General features: G+C 41.9%; 1 protein-coding gene across 3 annotated transcripts in view; it reads right to left on the reverse strand.

The window, feature by feature from the left end:
* The window catches only part of LOC123519858 (zinc finger protein 64-like), a 181,090-nt gene that overhangs the window by 35,238 nt on the left and 122,122 nt on the right, over positions 1-23,730 (reverse strand). Inside the window, exon 7 of one of the 3 annotated variants that reach the window (XR_006679116.1) lies at positions 12,881-13,098. The exons of the other annotated variants lie outside the window; for them this stretch is intronic. The gene's annotated coding sequence lies outside the window, so the exon portion shown is untranslated. The remainder of the gene's footprint in view (positions 1-12,880; positions 13,099-23,730) is intronic. 3 annotated transcript variants of the gene reach the window in all.

The raw sequence follows: 23,730 nt of genomic DNA on the forward strand, positions 1-23,730 counted from the left end.
TGTGTGTGTGTGTGTGTGTGTGTGTGTGTGTGTGTGTGTGTGTGTGTGTGTGTGTTACCTAATTTACCTAATTGTAACATACGGGAAAGGAGCTATGCTCGTACTGTCCCGTCTCCATATCTACTAATGTCCAGCTTTTTCTTAAAATCATGAATATTCCTTGCTTGACCACTTCCACGTCTAAACTATTCCATGCTTCCACCCTTCTATGAGGGAAGCTATATTTTTCACATCTCTCCTATAAGTGGCCATTTTAGTTTTTCCCATGCCCTCTCGACATTCTTTCATTCCACATACACAGATCTTCCCTATCCATTTTTCCATGCCAATCATCACTCTGTGTGTGTATTTACCTAATTGTATTTACCTAATTGTAACATACGGAAAAGAGCTATGCTCGTGTTGTCCCGTCTCCATATCTATTAATGTCCAGCTTTTCTTAAAATCATGAATATTCCTTGCGTTGACCACTTCCACGTCTAAACTATTCCATGCTTCCACCCTTCTATGAGGAAGCTATATTTTTCACATCTCTCCTATAAGTGGCCATTTTAGTTTTTCCCATGCCCTCTCGACATTCTTCCATTCCACATACACAGATCTTCCCTATCCATTTTTCCATGCCAATCATCACTCTGTATATTGCTATCAGGTCTCCCCTTTCTCTTCTGTTTTCCAGGGTTGGAAGTTGCATTCTTTTCAGTCTGTCTTCATAAGTCAAATCTCTTAAGTCAGGCACCATTTTCGTTGCAGCCCTCTGTACTTTCTCTAGTTTCCTTATGTGTTTCTTTAAGTTCGGAGCCCACTGTATTGTTGCATATTCAAGCCTCGGTCTTATCATTGCAGTAATTATTTTCTTCATCATTTCTTCATCTAGATATCTGAACGCCACTCTTATGTTCCTCAATAAGTTCAATACTTCTCCAATTATTTTGTTTATATGTCTCTCTGGCGATAGGTCATTGGTAATTGTCACCCCAAGGTCTTTTCTTCATGACTGGTTTTATGTCTTCATTTCCTATCTTGTACATACTCCTGATTCTTCTTTCACTCTTGCCAAACTCTATTTTCTTGCATTTTGTCGTGTTGAACTCCATTTGCCATGTACAGCTCCATTTCCATATTCTGTCCAAGTCTTCCTGGAGTAGTTCGCAATCTTTGTCACATCTCACTTTTCGTAACAATTTTGCATCGTCTGCAAATAGGCTCACATAACTGGACACCCCATCCACCATGTCATTTATGTAGACTGCGAACATTACTGGTGCCAACACTGATCCCTGTGGAACTCCACTCTCCACCAATCCCCATTCTGATGGTCTGTCCTTAATTATTGTTCTCATTTCTCTTCCTACCAAAAGTCTTCCATCCATTTTAGTAAACTGCCATGCACTCCTCCTACCATTTCAAGTTTCCAGATCAGTCTCTGGTGTGGTACCTTATCAAAGGCCTTTTTTAAATCCAGATATATTCCATCAGCCCAACCATCTCTTTCCTGTATTACATCTATCACCCTCGAATAGTAACATATCAGGTTTGTCGTGCATGAACGCCCTTTCCTAAAACCAAATTGACACTCACAAAGTATGTCATTTTCTCCAAGAAGTCTGTCCATCTAGTCTTCACCACCCTCTCACACATCTTAGCTACCACACTTGTAAGTGACACTGGTCTATAGTTCAATGGGTCTCTCTTGTTACCTGATTTATAGATTGGGACAATGTTAGCTCTTTTCCAGTCTTGGGGCACTACGCCTTCCCTTAATGAGGCATCAATTACTTCACAAACTTTTTCTGCCAATTGCTCCTGCATTCTCTTAAAATCCATCCTGATACCCCATCAGGTCCCACAGCTTTTCTCACTTCTAAACTCCCCATCATGTTCTTGATCTCCTCCACCGTTACTTGAAACTCCTTCATAATCCCTTTCTGTTCCATTACCAGTGGTTTGTCAAAAGCAGTCTCCTTTGTGAATACCTTCCGAAAGCATCCATTCATAGCCTCTGCCATTTCCTGGGATCTTCACTGTATACTCCATTTACTTCTAAACTTTCAATACTTTCTCTATTTTTGATGTTGTTGTTCACATGTCTGTAAAAAAGCCTTGGTTGGTCTTTACATTTATCAATTATATCCTTTTCTTGTTTCTTTCTTTCTTCTCTTCTAATCAACACATATTCATTTCTTGCTCTTTTGTAACTTTCCCACTGCTTAATCCGTCTTTTCCTTCTCCACCTCTTCCATGCATCCTCTTTTCTTGTTCTAGCCTTTTCACATCTATCGTTAAACCAGTCCTGCTTTCCAACTTCTCTATGTTGTCTTATTGGTACAAATTTTTCTCACCTTCTTTGTATATTTTATAAATTCCTTCCACTTTTCATTTGCTCCTTAGCACTCTTGAATTTCATCCAATTTGTCTCTTGAAAGAATTTCTTTAGGTTTCCAAAATCTGTCTTGGCATAATTCCATCTTCCCACTTTATATTCTTCATTTCTTCTAGATTTCTCTTCGTCTATCACCTTGAACTCCAAAACTGCATGATCACTCTTTGCTAAAGGGCACTCCACCCTCATCTCCTCAATGACCATTGGCTCTGTACTAAAGACCAAGTCCAGTCTTGACGATGCTCCCTCTCCTCCAAACCTAGTATCTTCTTTGACCCACTGAGTTAACACATTTTCCATTGCCAGTGTCAATAGTGTATTTCCCCATGTTGTCTCTGATCCTTCCATTGACCAGTCCTCCCAACACACCTCTTTACAATTAAAATCTCCCATCATTATAGTTCGTTCACAGCCACCCAACATTTCTTCCAGACATGTTCCTGTATCACTTATCATTTCTTCATATTCCTGTACTGACCATGCATTTGTCTTAGGTGGTACGTACACCACTATGTAGTGCCTCTTTTTTCCTTCATTAGTTTCTGCTCTGATCTTTAGCACTTCTGCCTTTCCCATACCTTTTTCACTTGATCCACCTTTATATCTTTTTTAACCAGCAACATCACTCCTCCTCCCATCTTACCTACTCTATTTCTTTTCCAAACGTTATATTTCCCTTCTCCAACCTTCATCAGGTCTTCTCCCTCTCTCAGTTTTGTTTCAGTAAGACCCACAATATCTGGGTTCTTGTCCCTCAAGTAATCGTTGAGTTCTAAAATCCCGATATCACTCCATTTATGTTGGAATACATTACATTTCGCTCATATGTAAGTTTCTTTAGTCCTTTCTTGCTGTACTTTTCTGGGTTATGAACCACTTCCTCAGTCTCATATCCAAGATTCTCCAGAAAAACTCTTTCTTCTCTTCTTCTGTCCTCTCTTCATTTTTTCAAAGCCTCCTTTCTCAACTCATTTAACATTTCTCTTTCCTTTTCACCGAGATCTCTTCTCAACCAAATCTTCCTTGTTGTTTCCTGCTGGGCTAGCCTCCATGACTTCTCCACCAATTCATCTACATCCTTTTGTGACTTAAGTTTGATTCTTATTGGCCTCATACCTTCTCTTGTGAACTTTCCAATTCTATGGAAGTCCTCTATTTCTTGTACTAGGTCTTTTCCTCCTCTTGCACCACATTAATGATATTATTTATCACCTTTTTATGTTTTCTCTCTCTCCATTTTACTCGGTGTCTTATCCTCCTCCACACCAAATATCACCACACATCTCTTTTTGTCTACAGTTTCCCTCACCAATGTCTCATTTGACTTAATAACCTTCACCACTTTCTCAGCTATCTTCTCTTCTATGATCTGTTGATCTATAATTTCAGCAAGGCCCAAAGTTTTCTCCCCTGACTCTTTGATTTCCTTTTCCAGACTTGCAACTTTGTAATTTACCTCCTTTCTTTCCACTTCCTGACTTTTTTCCATTCAGCCTGCTTCTCCATCACTTTTCCTAGAGATTCTCCACATTTTCGCAATTCACTTTAATTAGCTTAACTTCCTCTTTCAGTGCTGCATTTTCCTTCTTCATATCGGCACAGTCTCTCTTTACATTGTCATAACTCGTTTCCAGGCCCTCATACTTTTCAAACAGTTTTCAATTTTACCTTCTAACTCCAGAATTTTCTTCACATAAGTGCTCTTCTCCATTATTCCTTGAAACCCTGTGAAGTCTGATTCCTCTTTCGAGTTCACGGCCGCCATGTTGCGCAGACGTAAACAAACCAGCTGATGGCTCAAACGCAGGCTACAGTTTATATTTACCTTCACTGGACATTATTTTGCTAATCAACAGTTAACATGACTATATGGAGACGGGACAAACATTACCAGCTCCTTTCCCACCTTGGTTACTCTTAGGTAACTGTAGAATTATAGATGATTGCTCTGGAGCTCAGCGACCACCTCCGCCATCGACGATGTCCCGTGTGTGTGTGTGTGTGTGTGTACTCTTCCCCATCTCCATCACATGACTTTTGCTCAGATTAAATTTCATTTGCCACCTCTTGCTCCACTCCCAAATCTTATCCAGATCTGCCTGTAAAATTTCACAATCTTCTTCACTCTTCACACACCTACACAACTTCGCATCATCTGCAAACAAATTAATATAACTGTTTACTCCCTTTGGCATGTCATTAATATATACAAGGAAAAGTATTGATGCCAGCACTGAGCCTTGTGGGACTCCACTCTCCACCACCAACCTTTGCATCCCTTATTACCGTTCTCATCTCCCTCCATCTCAAGTAGTTTTCCATCCACTTTAACACTTTTCCTTTCAGTCCTCCATAAATCTCTAATTTCCATAGCAGTCTCATGTGAGGTATCTTGTCAAAAGCTTTCTTTAAATCCAAATATACACAGTCCATCCATCCCTCTCTCTCTTGTATTTTGTCAACCACTCTTGAATAAAAGCTCAGTAGATTTGTTACACAAGACCTCCCTTTCCTAAAGCCAAATTGATGATCCAATAATAACTTATGATCCTCCAGGAACCGTATCCAATATTTCTTTATCACCCTCTCACAAATCTTACCGACCACACTTGTTAGAGACACAGGTCTATAGTTAAGAGGCTCTTCCTTACTGCCTCCCTTATAAATGGGCACCACTTCAGCTCTTTTCCACTCTACTGGTACTTCCCCTGTTTCTAATGAACACCTTATAATATCATATAATGGATCAATCAATTCTTCTCTACACTCCTTCAATAATTTTCCTGAAACTTCATCTGGTCCCATCGCTTTATCATCTTTAAGTTCCTCCAACATTTTATATAACTCCTTTTAGGTATCTTAATGTCATCCATGTGCACATTTCCTTGTACATTCTGAGGCTTTATAAACATTGTTTCTTCAGTAAATACTTGCTGAAACCTATTATTTAGCAATTCCGCTATATTCTTAGGGTCATCTACTATCCCTTGCTCTCCTTTTAATCTTTCAATGGACTCTCTTTTTAAGTTTACCATTTATGAACCTGTAAAACAATTTTGGATGTTCCTTACTCTTGTCTACAATATCTTTTCAAATTTTCTTTCTTCCTCCTCCTTACCCTCACATACTCATTTCTGCCACTCTATAATTCTCCTTATTTAGTATATTCCTGCTCTTTTCCATCTTTTCCAAGCCACATCTCTTTTTCCTTAGCCTTAACACAAGTTGCATTAAACCAATCCTTTCTTCCTTCCTCTCTCGGTTTATACTTTGGTACAAATTTCATAACTCCTTCTTTATAATATTTCATAAAAATCTCATTTTTTTTTTTTGCACTTCTCTGATTTGTAACATCTCCTCCCAATCTAATTTTCTGAAATAATTTTTCAAACTTTCTGTGTCCATCTTTCTATAATTCAATCTACCACTCCTGTATGTCTCGTCTTTCCTTCGCTGTGTTGTTGCTATCTGCATTTCCATAACCACATGATCACTCTCTCCCAAAGGACATTTGTATTGTATATCTCCACATAGGTACACTTCTCTTGTTAACACCAAATCCAGTCTAGCCAGTTCATCATCTCCTCTATATCTAGTATTTTCCTTCACCCTCTGTTCCATCATATTTTCCATCATTAGATTAAGAAATCTCTCTCCCCATGCTTCCTCTCCAACACCACTTACTAGATTTTCCCAATCCACCTCCTTACAATTAAAATTTCCTAGTAGTATCACCTTTCTTTTTCCAGATAATACACTTTCCAAACTCTGTAAAGTATCCTTGATCATATTGTCGTATTCCCTTAATGTCCAAGAATTTGTTTTAGGAGGTACATAGGTCACCATGATTATTAATTCTTTTCCATCACTTTTTATCCTTATGCTTATCACTTCTGCGTTGTTCTTCCCATACCAAACCTTATCCACATTTATTTCAATACATCTCTGCGGGAAACTACATTTTTTAACATCTCTCAGACATCTTCCCTTCCTCAATTTTTTACTATGGGATCTTGTGCTTCGAATGTCGTATTCTTCTCTCAGGATCAATTTCTCATTATCCACTTTATTCATTTTGTTGATCAATTTATAAACTTGTATCAGATCCCCTCTCCCTTTTGTGCCAGGGTTGGTAGATACATAGCCTTTAGTCTCTCCTCATATGTTATCCCTTCAAATTCTGGAACCATTCTTGTAGCCATTTTTTGTAGTCTCTCCAACTTTCTTATGTGTTTCTTTTTAAGGAGGGTCTACACAACTCCTGCATATTCCAATCTTGGTCTTATTATAGTACTTATCAATTTCTTCATCATTTCTTTGTCCATATAGTGAAACGCTAATCCAATATTCCTTAGCAAATCATGTCTCTCTGAAAATTCTAACCACAGGTAACTCTCGATTTATGCGTGTTTAATTTACATATTTTTGTTATTACGCGACCGAAAAAATATTATAATTAATTTAATTTGTGCAATCGGTTTGCTTATATGTGATTTGGCCCAACCGCATTTTCAAACTGACCACCAGATGCAATTTCAAACTGCACGCCAGAGAGTTCTGCAGCTGGCCAATAGGTGGGAGCTCCGCTGCCATGGACACACTCTTCTGCTACACAGTAATGCAAAAAGAATTTTTCACGAAAAAGTGCCAGACCACCATGCTGCAGTTTTTTCAAGAAAACACCAGTGGAAGATGTAGTATCAGAAGAGGATCTGGACGATCCTGTGGTAGCGGTGGAAGCAGAGGAAGTGCAGGTGGATGATGGTGTCCTTGACTAGGCAGTGGAGGGTTGTGGTCAAGATGGTCCCTGACCACGACGGCCTCAGTTTTTTTTTTTTTTTTACCTATAAGATGATTTTAAATTATACTTATTAATACAGCATCTTATACTAAGACAGATTGCATTAACAAATTAGTCGCTCCCCACTCTCCCATCCTTCCCCTTCCTTTCTCACCCAGTGATAGGTACTTTACCACATAGTATGTATGTGAGTACTTAGTTTAAATCACTGTAATAATGTTATCGTGTAATGTTTATCAGTAAATTGCATACAAGCAACTCCGCTTAATGAAAGGGTTACGTTCCTAAAATACCCTTCGTTAAGCGAACCAATTATAACAAGTCTGACCCCTGACTGAACTTCCATTGAGAGTAAACAAAGCGAGACTGCATCATAGTACAGTAAAGGTTTAATGAAAGTAAAAATTGTGAAGTTAAACATTTAAGCAGTTTAATTTAAGACTAAGTCATTATAATGTACACTAATGTATGTATGTAAGTAACTTTATAATGTTGATGATCTTAAATTCATGAAGGGACGGAGAGTGGAGCGGGAAATATGTTAGCTGGCAACCTGTGGAATGTAAAGAAAGGGCACATCATTGTACTGCATACAAAACTTATGTACCAAATTTCCACAAGGCTTTCCATTTTATCCATTGCAGAGTCACAATTTCAGGTGGTTCTTTTAGCTTGCAAGGAAGATATGATCTCACTAGCCTTCTTAATAGAGTCTGCTGACTTGAAAATGGTAGACAGTAGATGGAGTCAAGCCATGGTGGGAAGCAGTGCTATTAGTTTTCTCGTCTCTCGTGTCTGTGAATAATATCCAGCTTCACTTTGAGAGTAAAAGACTTCCTGGTCTTCTTAGCAATGATAGGCGACATTGCAGGGCACTTTGGTGGCATGCAGAGCTGCTGCTGACGCTGTTATTGTTTTGAACTAGGGGAGTGAGTGGTGCGCGTTTTGTCCACGAGAGGCGCTGGTGTATTCAAAAGCCTTGCGTGATATGACAGGGCTTTCAAACTTGGAAAAAATTACCTGGATAAAATTTTGTTAAAGCGAGTTTGGTGTTCGTTAAACGAGTAGAAGGTAGTAAAAGGAAACCTTCATTGTAGCGAAATTTTGTTGTGTGAACCTTCGTTAAGCGGGGGTTGCCTTTGTTAATACAATGTCTTAAAATGTAAGATACTGAAACATTCCACAGATTGCAAAATATAACATTAAAACATTCAATATTTAGCCAAGTGGCACCTCCGGCTGCTGCAGCAAGCCAGCAAGTCATTGTCACCTCATAAAAAACACAATGGACTATTGTGCCTCTCATAAATTTTAAAATCATCTTATAGGTAAACAAAACCTTAAAATGCATATGTGTATATGAGATTTTCTGCTTAAAAATGCATGTTCTCTCATTTCTTTTAATATTTACAGAAAGTCATGTTACATCCTGTATACGTATATGCACTATATGCACAGGGTACACCGGTGTACCAATATGTTATGGTTTTTAACGCTCCATACTACAAAACACTATCTCAAGAATGCTGAGTTGCCATCCACGGTAAACGTGTTAACACAATAAAAGAAATAAGAGGACAATAATCCAAAATTTGGTGTGGGGTCATCATGGTAAACATGGGGCTGTTAGGGTAAACATATAAGGCCATCATGGTAAAAATATTTGTGAGGGGTGAAGAGATTGGCGTGTTTACTTTGAAACTGTAGGGTTATTTTTGATAAGTGAATTTTTGATAAAGTGGAAAAGCTCAGAGGAAGATGGTGACTGACTGTGATGTGAGTGGTGAAGGTAGTGACGCAGTGAGTGTTGTGTTTACGTATTCTTTGTTTTGTTTTCTCTGATTATTTTTTGCTTTTCCCTTTACTTTAAATACACTTCTAGTATTTAGAATGGTAAATAATAAAAACATGTTAATTTAGCCAAATAAATAGAGTATTTTGTACAATTTTTTTGGACCACATCCTGCATCCTATTATCTATTGTTTCTTATAAGAATTACAAGTTTGTTTTACGTGAATTTTGATATACGTGATGCCTCTTGGAATGCATCTATTGCATAAATCAAGAGTTACATGTATATGGCTTACTGGTTGATTGTTTTCTTCCATCATCAATCCCAAGGCCTTTTTCTTTTTTACTTTCTTCAGTTCTACTCCATCTCCCATCTTATAGATTCCCACTGGTCGTCTTTCACTCTTTCCCATTTCCATGACATAGCTTTTGTCCACATTGAATTCCAACTCCCACTTCTTACTCCATTTCTAGATCTTATTTAGGTGTTCTTGCAATATTTCACAATCCTCATTTTGCTTTATAACTTTGCACTGTTTCACATCGTCCGCAAACAGATTTATGCAGCTGTTCACTCCCTCTGGCATGTCTTTTATGTATATGAGAAAAAGTATTGGCACCAATACTGACCCCTGTGGCACTCCGCTTTCTACTGCTCTCCACTTGGACTTCATATCTTTAACTACCGTTCTTATTTCTCTCACAATCAAATAATTTTTCATCTATCTCAATGTGCTTCCCTTTAGGCCACCCTTCTCCTCTAACTTCCACAGTAATCTTCCATGTGGCACTTTATCAAACACCTTTATTAAATCCAAATAAATAGTCAACCCATCCCTCTCTCTCTTGTAATCCTTCAACTATTCTAGAGTAGAAACTCAGTAAATTTGTTACACACGACCGACCTTTTCTAAAACCAAATTGCCTATTTGATAATAATTTTGTGTTCAAGGAACTCAATCCATTGTTTCTTTACTACTCTCTCACACATCTTGTATATTACACTAGTTAGTGATACTGGTCTGTAATTTAAAGATTCTTCCTTCCTTCCTTCCTTTCTTATATATGGGAACCACTTCAGCTCTTTTCCATTCTACTGGTACTGTTCCATTTTCTATTGAGCATTTTATGATGTTGTATACAGGACTTCCTAATTCTTCCATACATTCTTCAGTATTCTTCCTGAGATTTCATCTGGTCCCATTGCCTTTTCTTCATCCAATTCCTTCATTAACTCTTTTATTTCAAGCTTGGTTACTTTAATCTTTTTCATATAGATGGTCTCTCTAATACCTGTGGCCCTTCAAGTTTGGATTCCTTAGTAAAGACCTCCTGAAATTTACCATTTAACAGTTCTACCATACTTTTTGGGTCTTCCACCATCCCATTCTCTTCTTTTAACCTTTAAATTGTTTCTTTTTGTCTTATTTTTTCATTTATGAATCTGTAGAACAATTTTGGTTGCTCCTTACATTTTTCGACAATGTCCTTTTCATAGCTTCTTTCCTCTTCCTTCCGCGCCTTAGCATATTTATTTCTCGCTGTTTTGAAGTTTACCTTATTTCCTAAATTTCTATTTCTCCTCCACCTTTTCCATGCTCCATCTCTTTTCTCCTTTGCCCTAGCACACCTTGCATTAAACCAATCTTTCTTTCCTTCTTCTTTAGGACTACATTTTGGGACATATTCCCTGACTATTAATTTGTATACATATTTTGAAAAATATGTTATATTTTTCTTGCACCCTCTCTGAATTTTCTATCTCCTCCCAGTTAATGTTATTTAAATAGTTCTTGAGGTTCTCAATATCAGCTTTTCTGTAATTCAATCGGTCTCCTTTCTATGATTCGTATCTATCTTTCTTTCCTTCCTATACATCCATTTCTAATATTACACGGTCACTCTTTCTCAATGGGTACTTATATCTTATATCATCGTTCATTTGTATACCCCTTGTAAAAACCAGGTACACTCTCGCTGGCTTGTCATTTCCTCTGAATCTTGTGTTTTCCTTTACTCTTTGGTTCATCATATTATCTATCATTAGATTCAGGAATCTTTCTCCCCAGGCTTCTTATCCCTTACCACTTTCATAATTTTCTCAGTCCACCTCCTTATAGTTGAAATCTCCTACTAATATCACTTTTCTCCTTTCTTTAATGATTCTCGTCAGACTCCTTATTGTGTTATCTATCATGTCCTTATAATAAATTCTTGATTGATTGGTCCATGATCCATGAATTTGTTATTGGTGGCACATATGTTACAATGATTGTTAACTCTTTTTTTAATAATATGCATCTTTACATACAGTACTAGTACTTCTTTTCCTTCCCCACACTCCACTTGGTTTACCACAATCTCTTTCCTAAACATTGTCATGACTTCTCCTCCTCCTTTACCCACTGTCTCTCCTCCATACATTATACCTATTATCCATGTATATTTTTATTGCCTCATTTAATTTTGTTTCAGCCAGGCATACAATATCCAGTTCTTCTTTCTTATTATTTCGTGTGTATGGCAGCCCTCAGTGCAGGCCTCTCACTGTTCTGCTGTGCGGCCAACCTCCCCCTCTTGCTGGGCCTGGCAAGCATCGCGTCAGTACCGAGCCAGTCTTCAGCGGAGGTAGACACATGCACTCTTGGTTCTTGGCACAGGGTTGAGACACTTGTTGCTGGGCTGTTCTGGGTGCTCACCAGTCTCGGTCTGGGAGTTGTGCCCTCCTTTTTGAGTAGCTGGTTTGCTGCTGGTTAGGCCGTGACGGTGTGGAGCAACGGGTTGGTTGTTCCAGTGGAAAGTGTAGCGGGTTGGCTGCATTTCCCGTGTTTTTGCGTTTGTCCCTCTTGGTGAGTGGCGACTCGGATCGTCCCGATTGTTGTTTGTTAGGTGGCTGTGCTCACCAGTGTGTTTTGGTGGGCGGCTGTGTGCCACCATCATCTTGTTGTGTAGCTTCTGTAGTATACTGTTTATAGTGGCTGTAGCCACACACACTGGTTGTCTGGTGGGAAGCTTCAGGCTGTCTCCCAGTCGGCGTGCAGTAATCGTCTGCATGACCTGTTAACTACGAGTATCTTGACTCCCTGCGTGGCTGGTTGTCACCTGGAGTTGGTAGTTGGGCTTGTGTATACCACTGAATGTGTTATACGCATCGTGTCTCGCAGTAAGCCGTACGCACAGTGAGTCAGTCTTGACAGGTGTTGGGTACAAGGCGCGTGGAGAGGCATTAATACTTCCGTAGAGAAGTGGGTGGAATTGTCCGTGTGGGCGGTTTCTCTATGGAGTATTAAGACTTCGCCCGTACACATAACATATACCATCTATAAATTCTACTTGGTTTGGTACAGGGGGAGAAGGAGTTGCTTAGGAGATTCCCTAGCAGTGGAGAAAGTTATACACTGCTGGCGACCTCTATTTCTGTAGTATTATTCGTCTACTACTAGGGGCTGGGTGTGCAAGGCTCAGGGAAGGGATTGGTACATGCTGAAGTCATTACCAAATCCTCATTAGGCACGAGTTATAGAGTATCTAGTCGCCTCTCAGGGCAGCTGTGACGCCGTGAGGGAACAGCAGTCTATTAGAGTTTGCACATTTTCAGCAGAAAGAACCTGAGTGTTGAGGCTGCTGTGAAATATAGTGTTGGGGACCCTGTGGAGCGTCATACTCCCCAGTGAGCAGCAGTTAACCGTAACAAAAATTGGCGACCTCGCCAGGATTCTAAACCAAGTGCTTTATAGTGGTGTAGTGTTTATTGTGTGGGGTATTATTACTTATATTATTTTATTTTTGTGAGAACGAGTCCCTATGAACACCATGGAAGGAGTTACTGGCCTGTTCATCTCACCAGAAGATGATGAGGATGTGCATGCGGGTGTGACCCGGCAAGAGGCTGGTGGTGACTTACTACGTTTGAATGATGAGTCGTTGGCCGTGCGCGGGGTCAGTGGGGAGGCACGTATGTCTCGGGATAACGGACGTGGCAGTCCCAGTGAAGGTGATGTGGGACGCATTAGCCCTGGCAGAAGTATCGGAAGCAGGGGAGGCTCCCGACGATCTAGTCCAGCAAGCAGTATTGCTGATAGTGTCTAGTCAGCTGCCAGACTGGAGGAACTGCGATTGAAGCTGGAAATAAGGGAAATGGAGATAGAGGCAGAAGAGAGGCGAGAGTTAAAGAGACTAGCTGCTGAGGAGAGGGCTATAGAGGCGGAAGAGAGGGCTAGAGAAGCGGAAGAGACTAGCTGCTGAGGAGAGGGCTAGAGAGGCAGAGAAGAGACGAGAAATTCAGAAACTAGCAGCAGAGAAGGAGGCTAGAGAGATGAAAATGATGAGATTGGACCTGGAGAGGGAAAAGGCAGATAAAGATAGAGAGTTGGAGTGGGAGAGAACTTGCCATGCTGTAAGTACACCTGGAGTTATTGGAGGTACAGGAGGAGGAGGAGAACAGAGTATAGAGCATATTTTAGCTAAAAATCTCCAGCTAGTTCCTGAGTTTGATGAGGCTAAAGTGGCTGAATGGTTTCTCGCTTTGAGAGGAAGGCCAAAGAGTTTGCTTGGTCTCAGGAGAGATGGGTAGGCTTGGTTGCGAATAAGCTCAAGGGAAAAGCCTTGGAAGTTTATGACAAAATGTCAGCTGATGATCTGGATGATTATGAGGAGTTTAATGCTGACATCTTGCGGGCATATGAGCTATGACCAGAAGCTTATCACTTGCAATTTAGAGGAAAAAGGAAGCGAGCTAGTGACTCTTACCTCGAGTGTGCTCGTTCATTGGAGCAAGTGTTTGAGAGGTGGATTGCAAGCGAGGGTGTTGACTCTCTCGAGGCCCTGAAGGAGTTAATAGTTATGGAGCAATTTATTGACATTGCTGATAAGGAGTTGGTACCTCTATTGAGGGAGAAGAGGTTTAGGACTTTCAAGGAGGCTGCTACATGGGCTGATGATTATGTGTTGGCCCACCGTCCTGTGCAGCAGCCTGGGAGTTGGAATCGTAAGGAAGGTGGTCCTAGGGGAGGCCCAGGAGTGGTGGTAGTTCTTCCTCGGGCTCTCCAGGCCACTTTAGATGATACACTGGATTTGGCAGTAAGATGGGTTTGGGAAAGCCCCAGGCCCCCACCCCTCCTTCTTCTGCGAAGGATGGGGGAAGGCGGCCCCCAAAACACCCAAGTATAATTACCAGCCCACATGCTATCACTGCTGAGCAAAAGGGCATTTTAAGTTCAATTGCCCAAAGTTAGTAACAACTGAAACTCCCAAGTCCTCACAGAAGCCAGTTGCCTTGCTGGTGTGCCCAGACAAAGTTTGTAATGATCAATTGACTGCTCCTTCAGGCTTTAGAGTTGAGAAGACACGGCATGTGCCTGAGTCATGTTTGGAAGAGAGAGAGCAGGTTGGCCCACCTGTCCCTCCCCCTGTTGCCACGCCCGAACTTACTAAGAATGGTAAGCTTGACTGGTGCCGTCCTTTCCTGTGTGGAGGCACTGTTGAGATTGATGGCACAAAGTATCCCGTCACTGTATTGCAAGATACAGGTGCACAGCAGTCAGTGTCCCCTTGTCACTGCTACGGCTCAGGTAGCAGTGGCGGACGAATTGCCAGTCGCAGGAGTGGACTTCATGCTTGGGAATGATTTGGCTGGTGGTCGTGTATGGATTCCAACCTCCAATGAGGGTGAAGTTGCTGAGGAGTCTGGGCAAGTGGTGCAGGACTCTGTGAATGTTGTTACCCGCTCTCAGGCCCGTCGGGCTGAGAGAGAGCCTGTTACTACCCAGGAGGCTGCTAGCAGCCAGGTGGGATTGACTCCAGATGGGAGTAGCAGTGCTGATGTGGTGGAGCCAGCATTGGGCTCACCATTGAGTTCAGGTGTAGAGGCTGACAGAGACGGCATGGAGTCACCTGTTAATGCACCGGACTTGGCGGGAGTTGTTGCTGAGAGTGAGGACGGAGTGTTGGGTGTAGCTGAGTTATTTGATGGTTATCCTCACTCTGCAGAGCACTCCGGAGGGAGCACTCATGCTGAGTTGCTTCCTGGTGTGGAGGCTGAGGGCTCTGATGTTCAGCACAGGCCCCAGCCTGATGAGTCAGGCAGTTTGTTGTAAGCTGGCACCCAGGGTGGGGAGGCTTCCAGCTCTGCAGGGGAGCTGGAAGTTTCTTCCCCTGTGGAGCGAGCTGTTCCCTCGCCTGGTGACTGCCTGGCTGGTGATGATACTTCTGAGGACTCACCGAATTACATGGCAGGAGCGGAGCAGCCTGGGCCAGCTCTCCGTCCTCGATGCCGTGTGGGAAGTAGGGCTGCAGCATTGCTTCAACCCCATGACCCTATAGTTTCCCTTTCTCTTACCCAGCTAGAGCCTACAGAGCTCATTCGTAAGCAGGAGGAGGACCCGGCGTTGGCCACCTTCTTTGCTTGAGTGGGTGAGGGAAGTAAGGAGTTGGAGGGCAGGGAGGAGTTTGTTCTGCACCAAGGGGTGTTGTGTCGGAGATGGCAGGAGAGTGACGGTGGTGAGTTACTGCAAGAAGTTGTGCCGCATAAGCTGCGGGAGGCACTTGTGCTGTTGGCACATGACGGGCCCATGGCTGGACACCTAGCCATCCAGAAGACTGTCGCTTGCCTGCGTTGCAATTTTTGGTGGCCCAGCATGCCTGGAGAAGTAGCCACAATTCTTAAATGCTGCCACACTTGTCAATTGGTGGGCAAGCCTAATCAGACACCCCCTGTGGCGCCACTCCACCCCATCCCTGCTGTTGATTCTCCATTTACGAGGGTTTTGATTGATATAGCAGGTCTTCTGCCTGCTACTAGGGCTGGTCACAAGTATTTGTTGACCATAATGGATGTTACCACTCGGTAACCTGAGGCGATTCCCCTGAGAAGCACTCACTCTAAGGTGGTGCTGAAAGCTTTATTGAATTTCTTTACACACTTTGAATTGCCAGCCGAGCTGCAGTACAATCAGGGGACCAACTTTACTTCAAAGTTGTTTAAAGATTCAATGACTGTGTGGGGTATCAAGCACATCGTGTCCAGTGCTTATCATCCGCAGTCTCAGGGAGCCCTGGAGAGACATCATCAAGCCCTTAAGACCATGCTCAAGAGCTTTTGCATGGAGAGAGATAAAGATTGGGACGAGTGAGTCCCCTATGTCTTATTTGCGGTGAGAGAAGCTCCCACTGAGTCCCTGGGTTTCTCACCCAATCAACTAGTGTTTGGACACCGAGTGCGTGGACCGCTCGACGTAGTTCGGGAGGCTTGGTGTCAGCCGTCGCCTGAGTGCCCTGTCTCACTGCTTAAAAGCCTCATGAGCAGTCGAGAGAGATTGGTCAAGGCATTAGAGATGGCGAAGGGCCACCTGTGTAAGGCCCAGCAGACTATGAAAGGGTATTATGACCGCAGGACCGAGTATCGGAATTTTGCCCCTGGAGATGAAGTACTTGTGTTGTTACCACTTCAGGGTCAGCCGCTTGCTGCCCGCTATAGTGGCCCCTATGTTATAAAAAAAAGAAGGTGGGTGACCTCGACTACCTGGTGGTCACTCCTGATCGGCACAAGAGGGCAAAGCTGTGTCATGTTAACATGATGAAGCCCTATTTTCGTTCTACTAGCCAAAAGGGCTCTTTTAGTTCTGCCGTGCAAGAGGCATCTTCAGTTTTATTTTTCTGCCGGGAGGGAGAGGCACCAGAAGTTATTGGGCCTGAAATTGTCGTTCCTACGGGGCAGTGGGAACGGAATAGCTTCCATCTCTTGAAGGAGAAGGTTGAGCACCTAGAAGGGGATCAGCAAGATGAGTTGCTTCGGCAGCTGAGGAAGTACCCTTCCGTGTTTAGCAGTGTTCCGGGCAGGACTCAGTTGATAGAACACAATATTGATGTTAGGGACTCAGAGCCTGTCAAACTGCCCCCATACCGAGTAAATACAGGAGTACAATATCATTGTCAAACATATAAAAGGAGCAGACAACGTTGTAGCAGATTGTTTGTCCCGAGGCCATTCCCTTTAATCAGTTCCCTGCTTTGAAAAATTTTGTAAATGTTGTTTCCAAAATTTTTTCTTTTAAGGGAAGGCGTGTGAGGGGCACCGCCTTATTTCCCTTTTATTTCTTATTAATTCATTTGTATGGCGGCCCGCAGCGCGGGTCTCTCGCTGTTCTGCTGTGCGGCCAACCTCCCCCTCTTTGATCCCGCCATCTTGCTGGGCCTGGCAAGCATCGCGTCAGTACCGAGCCAGTCTTTAGCGGAGGTAGACACGTGTGCTCTTGGGTTCTGGCACAGGGTTGAGACACGTGTTGCTGGGCTGTTCTGGGTGCTCACCAGTCTTGGTCTGGGAGTTGTGCCCTCCTTTTTGAGTAGCTGGTTTGCTGCTGGTTAGGCCGTGACAGTGTGGAGCAACAGGTTGGTTGTTCCAGTGGAAAGTGTGGCGGGTTGGTTGCATTTCCGTGTTTTTGCGTTTGTCCCTCTTGGTGAGTGGATCGTCCCGATTGTTGTTTGTTAGGTGGCCGTGGTCACCAGTGTGTTTTGGTGGGCGGCTGTGTGCCACCATCATCTTGTGTAGCTTCTGTAGTATACTGTTTATAGTGGCCGTAGCCACACACACTGGTTGTCTGGTGGGAAGCTTCATGCTGTCTCCCAGTCAGCATGCAGTAATCGTCTGCATGACCTGTTAACTACGAGTATCTTGACTCCGTGCATGGCTGGTTGTCACCTGAAGTTGGTAGTTGGGCTTGTGCATACCACTGGATGTGTTATACGCATCGTGTCTCGTAGTAAGCCGTAGGCACGGGGAGTCAGTCTTGACAGGTGCTGGCAAGCATCTGTTGCATTAAGTAATATAATAATATATATACTGCACGTCTTGTCCCAGTCTGTAGGCACCTACAGCCTGGGTACAAGGCGCGTGGAGAGGCATTAATACTCCCGTAGAGAAGTGGGTGGAATTGTCCGTGTGGGCGGTTTCTCTATGGAGTATTAAGACTTCGCCCTTACACATAACATATACCATCTATAAATTCTACTTGGTTTAGTACAGGGGGAGAAGGAGTTGCTAAGGAGATTCCCTAGCAGTGGAGAAAGTTATACACTGCTGGCGACCTTTATTTCTGTAGTATTATTTGTCTACTACTAGGGGCTGGGTGTGCAAGGCTCAGGGAAGGGATTGGTACATGCTGGTGTCATTACCAAATCCTCGAAATGGCATCCATGAACGCTTGGAGGGATGGTGACAAGGTTGCTATCAGGTTGCTCTGAGGTTACTGTTTTATATATGCATATATGTTCACAAAACATTTCTATTAGCTTTTTATAAACCTTGCCCCTAAGAAAGGATTGTTTTGTAATGCATCAAGTGAAATCTTACATGGAATACCAAAAAATAAAGCAGAGATGAGATGAGCCACAGACGAAGTGGGAGATTCGCTGCCACTCGGCCGCTTCTTCTTCTTGTGACCATTTTAACCTGCATGTTGTCTTTCCCCATGATATTTGTTTCCACTCCTGTATTGCCTGTTATAATGGATATCATATCTTAATATTCATATACGCTCATGCCACGAGGATAACCTTGACTCCATGGCACTGAGTGATAGTGAATTACTAATGAAATACCGCAGTATTTCATTAGTAATTCACTATCACTCAGTGCCACGGAGTCAAGGTTATCCTTGTGGCATGAGCGTATATGAATACTAAGAAATGATATCCATTATTGCGTGCTATAATGGATATCATATCTTAGTATTCATATACACTCATGCCACAAGGATAACCTTGACTCCGTGGCGCTGAGTGATAGTGAATCACTAATGAAATACTGCGGTATTTCATTAGTAATTCACTATCACTCAGTGCCATGGAGTCAAGGTTATCCTCGTGGCATGAGCGTATATGAATACTAAGATATGATATCCATTATAGCAGGCAATAGAGGAGTTGACACAAATATCATGGGGAAAGACAACACGCAGGCTAAAAGGGTCACAAGAAGAAGAAGAAGCGGCCGAGTGGCCGCGAGTCTCTCGGTTTGTCTGTGGCTCATCTCATCTCTGCTTTATTTTTTGGTATTCCATGTAAGATTTAACTTTAGGCATTACAAAACAATTCTTTCTTGGGGACAAGGTTTGTAAAAAGCTAATAGAAATGTTATTTTGTGAACATAAATGCGAGAATGTGAGAGAATTTATATGTAGCTTTTCTAACTTCCAATGACTCATATGACATCTTACAAGTAGTGGTACAATGGTGGCCCAATGTGCTGCCAAACGTGTATATCATTTTTTTTTTTTTACCCATGTGATATATTCGATATAAGATATTGATGATACCAAATCAATATAATATGGCGTATTAAGTTTCCGTGGTGATTACCGTATGTCATAGAATACTGTTTTCTGTGGTAATAAGCCACAACCTCTAAATTGGACGTGTATGAAACACGTATAGGCTGAACTCCGGCCTGTCACACTCATATGACATCTTACAAGTAGTGGTACAATGGTGGCCCAATGTGCTGCCAAACGTGTATATCATTTTTTTTTTTTTACCCATGTGATATATTCGATATAAGATATTGATGATACCAAATCAATATAATATGGCGTATTAAGTTTCCGTGGTGATTACCGTATGTCATAGAATACTGTTTTCTGTGATAATAAGCCACAACCTCTAAACTGGACGTGTATGAAACACGTATAGGCTGAACTCCGGCCTGTCACACAGTCGGTCATGAGTCACCACGCATTCTCACTGTCTCTCAGTCAGACGCTGCTCCTCCACCCACACAAAGTTCACACAGGTGAAAAGGTTATGTTTTTGAACTATAATCTAAGAATGTCAAACTTCAGATATTGAGAATCCAACAAAATGATTTGGTATATATATATATATATATATATATATATATATATATATATATATATATATATATATATATATATATATATATATTAGTTAGCATTTTGCATTATTGTAAATAACAGCATATTCTTATTTGATTTATAACTAACAGTGGTAGTGCTAGCCTTTTCCAAGATATCATACTGGAATAGGTGGAAGCTCGAATTATATATGTATATTAATTTTAATGCAAGTTTAATTTTTGAGTTACTTGTGTTAACCTAAGGATGTAGAAATTCCTTAACTAAGAAAGTAACGATTCTGTTTTGTAATCATGAGCATTGTGTATAATTTGTTGCATATTAATTATTTAAGATAATAGCAATACAGTAGAAATTTGGAATAAACTAAAAATTTTTCTATTTAATTGGAAAGATTAGGTGAAAGCTCATTTTTCTGAATTGGTCTACTAATGTCTAATGAATTATTATCAAAGGATGTCAGATTTAATTAAAGAGAAACATACACAACAAAATTAGTTTCTTTTGTTACTATTTTGCGTCTGTTTTACAATTTTAATAATTTAAAAAAAAATTTTGATTGGCAAAATATCGTCAATAAAAAATTAATAATGAAAATGCACAAGACCAAATGGTCGCTAAAGGAGTAAGAGGTAAGAATTTAAAATATCTGACAAGAATCAGAAGACTGAGAAGATATTCATTCCAATTACTGAGTAATTTACCTTTGCAAATGGCTTCAAAACGTTCTCAGAAGGACTTAGAGCATCCCCCAAAACAAAGCCTCCCATCTGATAACGCTCGCTGTCCACCAACTCATCCTGATGTCCAGTGCAGTAATCACTATAAGTAGTAGTATCGGTATCAGTGGTATCGGTATGATTTTAGTAGTAACTTAATTTGTCTTACTATTCCTTCCTGATATGGTCCCATTCTGTGGATTTCTTCTACCTCCTCTAGGGTCTGTCTATCTTCATCATTAAGATTCTTTAGTAGGTCTTTGAATGATTTTATTTCCTCCTTTTCCCTTGTTGGTCTATATTTTACATTTCTTTTTTCTTCCAGTCCAAATATGATTACACTCTTTTTCTTTTCTGCAATTTCCTTTTCTAGATTTTCCTTAAGGATTCCTTTCATTTTGTTTGCCATATTCTCATCTCTTTCTTTTAGCTGTGTCTGTATCATCTGAAAATTATCCTTGTCTTTCTTATCTTGGACTCTCCATGCCTGCACTTCTTTCTTAATCACATCCTGTACTCTCCCCTATTCCTTGTTTACTAGAACTTTCAGATTCTCTTTTTCTTTTTCGACTTTACTTTCTTATACTTGGCTAATTCCTTTTTAAGTTCCTCGTTTTCTGCTTTTAGCCTTGCTTCATTTTCTTCCACTCTTCTTATCCTTTCTTTCATGTTCTTCTGAAACTCTCTATCCTGTTCTTCGCTCTCTTTTATTCCCATAATCTCTTTTAACCACTTACCCAATTTCCTTTCTAGCGTTAACACTCTTATGGAGGGCAGTGTTTGCCGTATCAAATCCTCCAAATACCCCCACTCTACCTCATCAACATATTCATCCTCTTGCATTCCTCCCCTGGTCTAATACCTGCTTTTAGGCGTGAAATCTTCCTTACTCATGCTGCCCTACAATGTGTTTATGAAAACGAGCACCACTCGACCCGCCCAGGCCTATGTAAATGTACCGAGTAGCAGTACTGGAGTGGGATTATTACCCACTATTAGGGTATTTATTTAGTCCAAATCCTTATCTTCTTTCCATATGTGTAGCTAGGAATTCTTATATAGGGAGTCCCTGTAGGGGGAGAAGGGAGATGATGTATGGCTGCGTGTGCAGTCATCAGGGATGCCGCCTTATAAGGTGAGGAGCGTGGTGGCGTCGCCCTCAGAACATCACCCCGCTCTCGTCTCGAGGTACACTCTCCAACATTCTCCAGGAAGAGCTGCAATACGCCACATGGTCTGATAAGAGCAACTCATGAGATAATCATTATGATTACAGCACCGCCACTGTGGAACCTTCTGCCACTTCCAGCACAGCAGGCCCAACCAGGCAGAGAGACAGAGAGAGAGAAGCAGGACGCCGCGAGGGACGGGCCGCCATTTTTACCTCTCGGGACGCCACCACACGCACCCTCACGCCCTCTCATCTACAGCTGAGTTACCCATAGTTTCCCCCCCCATAGGTCTCGCATCTTATAGGTAGGCTAGGTAGGAAGTTACATGACTGTGATGGGTTGTTATTGAATTAAAGGGTCTATTTTGTTAAGCTTGGTGTGTTCATCCCTCCCCCTTGGATTCGTTACATCTTTCTTTTCTTCCCTTACTCGGCCTAAGCTTCACTTAGGCCCAGTACAAGAGACTGAGCCTCACGAAGGTTCAGTATATAAACACAAGAGCAGGTAGTGGGGTGATGGGGATCAGCAGCAGCGCAGAGCGTCGTGTGTGTATTTACCTAGTTGTAATTTTACAGGGCCTGGGTTTTACGCTTGTGTGGCCCTGTCTCCATATCTACACTCATCCGATTTTTCTTTAAAACTATGCACACTCATTGCTGACACCACTTCTTCACCCAAACTGTTCCAAGTCTCAACACATCTTTGTAGTGTGTGTGTGTATTTACCTAGTTGTATTGTACAGGGTTCGAGCAGGGCTCATAGTGACCTGTCTCTATATCTCCATTTATCTAATTTTTCTTTATAATTATGCAAACTATGTGCTGTGACAATTCCATTATCCAATGCATTCCATATTTCCACCGTTCTGTTTGGAAAACTATATTTTCCTATATCCTTCGCACACTGCCTCATCCTGATCTTCTTTTCATGTTCTTTTGTCCTTCAATCTCCTGTCAACAGCACCAGGTCTTCTTTGTCTATCTTTTCAATATCATTTACTATCTTATACATTGTTATTAGGCCCCTGCATTCTCTTTTATCATGTAAGGTTGGCAGTTCCATTTCCTTCAGTCGTTCTTCATATGTGAGATCCTTTAATTCTGGCACCATCTTTGTAGCCATCTTCTGTATCCTTTCCAATTTTCTTTTATCCTCTTTAGAGTTCAGAGACCATACCACTGCTGCATGTTTCAGCCTTGAGTGTATCATGCTTGTGATGATTTTTTTCATCATATCTTTATCCATGTAATGAAATGCCACTCTAATATTAGTCAACATCTTATATGATAGTCTAAATATCTTGCTTATCTGTTTATTAGGGATCAGATTTTCTTGTATGATCTCTCCACGATCTTTTTCCTCTTTAGTCTTCATTTTGTTATTACACATACTGCTACCCATAATTATTACGGTATTAAAGATCGTACTGAGAGGAGGAAGGCTTCGTCTTCTGGTAAGTGTAAGTCTTCTCCTATGTCTCAGCAGCTGTATAAACGCATGTGTAAGATGGAGGAGATGTTGGGTCGGCTTTCCCTCTTTCTCTCCTCTTCACAGGATTCCCCCTTCTCTGGTTTCCAGTCTCCGGCTTCACAGGTAGACGATTCCCAGCCGGGTACGAGCGGGCCTATGCAGAAGCCAGGGCAAGCGGGGCCAGCTGGTGCCACTGATCGCGAGGTTGAGATGGTGCCGGCATCTGCCACAGACACAAACACAACAGGTGGCTGCCATGCAGCAGTTCCTAGCGCAGGTAAGGCAGTGCACGGTGCCCTGGGTACTTTTTGCACTGTTTATGGGAGTGGGGTTGGCAACAGCCATTGGTCTACCATGCCTGGCGGCCGCCCCACTACCCAAGATATGGAGGTCAGTAATTGTCAAACAGTTCCCATGCCTAGCAGCCAGACTCCTATCTGGGATATTGATGGTGGCGTCTGCCATACGGCTCCCATGCCTGGCAGCCAGCCTCTTATCTCCCTCCCCCCCCCCCGTGGTTTTATCCGC

Source organism: Portunus trituberculatus, chromosome 46 (genome assembly GCF_017591435.1).
Source record: "Portunus trituberculatus isolate SZX2019 chromosome 46, ASM1759143v1, whole genome shotgun sequence".
NCBI classification, from domain to species: Eukaryota; Metazoa; Arthropoda; class Malacostraca; order Decapoda; family Portunidae; genus Portunus; species Portunus trituberculatus.